General features: G+C 34.3%; 1 non-coding gene across 1 annotated transcript; it reads left to right on the top strand.

The window, feature by feature from the left end:
* The first annotated feature begins 514 nt into the window (after nucleotides 1–514).
* LOC142172297 (small nucleolar RNA snoR100) lies at nucleotides 515–621 on the top strand. The gene has a single exon (XR_012701665.1). It is a non-coding gene; the product is annotated as a small nucleolar RNA snoR100 (small nucleolar RNA).
* Nucleotides 622–4,194: the final 3,573 nt, after the last annotated feature.

Genomic DNA, 4,194 nt, shown 5'->3' with positions numbered 1-4,194 from the left:
GATCGTTGCGTGTGATTCTTGGAGAGAAATAATCTTAGTTATTTGGGTTTTCAACTTTTATAAGTGTTTGGCTAGTTTTGATAAATTTATGATTAATGGCCAGAGGTCGGTAAGTTGAAACTTATTTAGTATATTTCTCTAAGATTCCCTTAATTCTTCTATCTATTTTCATATGTTTTACCTTTATTTCACAATAATGCAAAGACCACCTTAATTTGGGCTTCAAGTTAGAATAGGGCCACTCCGTGCAAAGAAAAGCTGGGCTTTTCATTCCACAGCTTAAAACCTAGCAGCTTTTTCTATATAAAGAGGCACAACATCAAAATATCATAACTTCCTCTTCTCTGAATCTGAAAACTGCTGAATAGATATATCTTCCTTATATGCTTCAATCATCAACTTTTATTTTATTGTTCTGTTTGTCAAGTTTTTTGGTCATTTTCTTCATTTCTTGTATGTTTTTTCATGGGTTAGCCATAAATTTGTGCACAATTAAGCCGATGCTCTGGATCTAAAATGAAGGAAGCATGGTTATGTGCACAGAAATTGAAACATATAGAGTCGACATGTCTGCTCCCTTTGATGTTCCATGATTAGGGGGCCTGGTTTAGACTCATATTCATAGTCTTCTATTATGCTATTTATGCTCTTTTTATATATTTTACTACATGTTAAAAATAATGAAAAATATCTAGTTGCTAGGGTGGACTAATAATTCGTCAGTAAAAATAATCTAATTTTTTGATTTCTTGCTCGTTGATACCTATATCGGGCCCCGACTAATTTGATTCCCTACTAGTATTTTTTAGGAGAAAAGAAAGCTTATCTAAACAAGATACTAATGATCATATCTCGAATTTTTTTTCCATCTTTTTTCCTAGTTGGGTCTTCAAATATATTGGATCTTAAGAAAATTAATCCAAACAAAATACTACTCATATCTTGAATTCTTTTTCATCTTTTTGCTAACTTGGGTCGTCAAATATATTGGTTGTTAAAGCGAGTAAACAAGGAAGATGCAGGATATTAACCTATGCCTCAGTAAACATAATACAAAGGCTAAAAAGTTAAATTGAATCCATAGTAGTTCAAAAGTATTTTAAAATCACAAAATGCAATTTTAACATGTTAACTCATGAAATAATGTAAAATTTACGTTGTATAAATCTTTAAATGCAAATGTTGAACCCATATGAAAGCAAAAAAAGATAAAGAAATACAAAGGTCTTTTACCCTTTAGAAGTTCAATCATCTTGTATGTGCTATTTTTCCGTAGAAATTTCATCTCTTTTTGCATGGCTTTCATCCACTGGTTCTTTTCTAGATGGGGCATCATTTTCTTAAGATTTTTTGGTTCCCCGTCATCTTTGATAAGGACATACTCCATAGAAGGGTACCTGCATGATTCTACTCTTGGTCTTTCTGATCTCCCTAAGTGGAGTGATCTACTTGCTCGACCTCATCATCAAGTTGCCCCCTGCTTTGTAACCTTGTCGGTCATACTTTCTGCACTTGTGGAATTGTTAGAAGTAGAAGGAATAGTAATAAGGTTAGGAATTATACCATTCTTGGCCTTCTTTGGCATATCATTGGCAGTTCTAACTTCACTTTTTCGGAAAACTACATCTTTGCTTCTGATTACCTTCTTCTTTACGATATCACACAATTTGTATCTGAATTCTTCATCTCCATATCCGATGAATATGCAAGGAACAGATTTATCATCCAGCTTTGTTCTCTGCTCCTTTGGTACATGTCAAAAGCTCTGTAAACGAACACCTTTACATGTGAGTAGGGCACCTCCTATTGATCAAGTAACATGCAATTTGAATTGCTTCATCCTAGAATGACTTAGGTAGTTTAGCCATTCTGAGCTTGCTTCTCACTTTCTCAACATTGGTACGGTTCATCCTTTCGGCTATGCCATTGTGTTGTAGGGTTCCTGGAGCTATCTCCATTTCCACCATAGCATGAAACTTTTAGAAAACTTGAAACACCTTGTCTTTGGTTTTCAAAATATAAATACATAATTTTCGTGAAGCATCATCAATAAAAGTATCAAAATAGTTGTTACCGCCCATTGATTCAATTTCTATTGGACCACAAACATCAGAATATACCAAATCAAGTATATTCAATTTTTTTCCAGACGATATCTGAAATGAAACTCTGCTGCTTACCAAATAAACAATAGTCACAAGGTTTTACTGTTGTACCTTTGGCATAAGAAATGAGTGATTTCTTGGTCTGCAATCCCTTCTTGCTCATATGACCCATTCTTTTGTGCCATAAATATGTAGAAATCTAATCTTGTGCTGCGTTCAATTCACCTTGGCATATTTCTGCATTTGTCCTGTACAATATGCCATGAGCAACTCCCTTTGCAATCACCAATGATCCTTTGGTGAGTCTCCACTTTTGATTTTTAAAATAGTTCTTGTATCCATCTCGGTCTAAAACAATTCACGAGATCAAGTTTATCCGCAAATCAAGTACATGTCGCACGTCCTTTAGAACTAATGTGCATCCGGCATTTGTTTTGATACAAATATTACAAACTGCCGCAATCTTTGAGTAACTTGTAATACCCATGTCGCACCTCCTTTAGAACAAGAATGCATGGTAAGATGCTGTTGTATTGACCACCCATTCCGACTCTGGACCTGATAAGTGCATGCATTCTTGTTCCTCGTTTATACAGAGGACAATATTATCATTGTTTTACACTATGGTGGTTGTGTTGTCTTTATTCTTCTGGCCACTAGTTTTACCTTTGCATTTCCTTGGATTTGGCAATCTTTTTTGAATTGACCTGCTTGATCACAATTTTAGCAATTTCTTGCTTTTGATTTGGATCGGTTCTTAGATTTCTCACGAACTTCGGATCTATCATAGTTGCTCGAACTCGTTTGATAATTCCTGCATCTACCTTCTGTGATGAGAGCATGTCCTTGATTTTCAGGCTTCTTTTTCATCTTCTCATTGAGTAGAAGAGCCGATGTGACATCTTTCAACTCAATGGTAATCTTACTGTGTAGGATGGTTGTTGCCAGATTATCGTATGAATATGGCAACGAGTTCAACAACAAGATGGCTTTATCTTTTTCCTCGATTTTCACTCCGAAATTGATGAGCTGTGTGATTAGTCTGTTAAACACATTTAAATGTGACAAAAAACTTTGGCCTTCACTTATGTGTAGGGCGTATAGCTGCTTCTTCAAGTACAATTTATTTGTTAGCGTTTTGGATATGTATAGGCTTTCCAACCTTGTCCAAATGTCACGTATAGTGTCTTTATCAATGATGTTATTTACCACATCATCTAATAAGTACAATCTGATTGCACAACATCTAGTACCTTGTGTAATTCTTGTTGGGTGAGCATATCTTTTACTCCGGACATTTTTATTTTTCACCGAGTATAGTACCATCGACAGTGAATAGTATTTTTGTGAACGAGCAGAATATGTACTCTAATACCAATTGTTGAGAATAAACCCCCATAGAAATAATATTCATGGTGCTAAAAGCAGAATAATAAACGTAACACAAAAATACGGTAATTAACAAGAATAAAAGAGTAATAACAACATCAAAATTTTTACGTGAAAAAAATCATTTTGAATAAGAGAAAAATTACGGCCATAAGATGAGCAACTGATATCACTATAGTAAGGAATTTATACTTTGTGTGTTATTTTGGTTCTGAACTCCCTCCCTTTTAGGTTTTGCTTCATAATGCCAATATTCCTTGTGGTAATGATATTGTAGGCAGAAGCGGATTTAGAATTTCTTGAATATGAGTGTATCACTAAAAATTCAACATTCAACCAAGTGCACCATACAATTTTTTTAGAGCATGTGTGTCAACTAATAATATTAGACTAATTCTAAAAAATACGTACATAAAATATTTAGTTTGACGGTAAGACCACATGTTCACGTGCCCCATGATTGGGCTACTAATCCACCCCTGGTTGTAGGTGGGACAACGTGCAAAATATGACACAGGAGAATATTTAAAAAAAAATTCAACATCAGTAACATCCACCATTAAAAAAATTTGAGATTAACGTAAATCTAATAACTTGTCTCGTCCTTGTATATATATTAAAAAATTTACTAAATATTTATTTATATTTGACTGTGAATAGTCTGTTATTGATTACTACACGGATGAGCCAAACCAGAATA

The sequence above is a fragment of the Nicotiana tabacum genome, chromosome 17 (assembly GCF_000715075.1).
Source record: "Nicotiana tabacum cultivar K326 chromosome 17, ASM71507v2, whole genome shotgun sequence".
In the NCBI taxonomy this organism is placed as follows: domain Eukaryota; kingdom Viridiplantae; phylum Streptophyta; class Magnoliopsida; order Solanales; family Solanaceae; genus Nicotiana; species Nicotiana tabacum.
The sequence above is the reverse complement of the archived record's forward strand: the minus strand, read 5'-3'. Positions and strand labels throughout refer to the sequence as shown.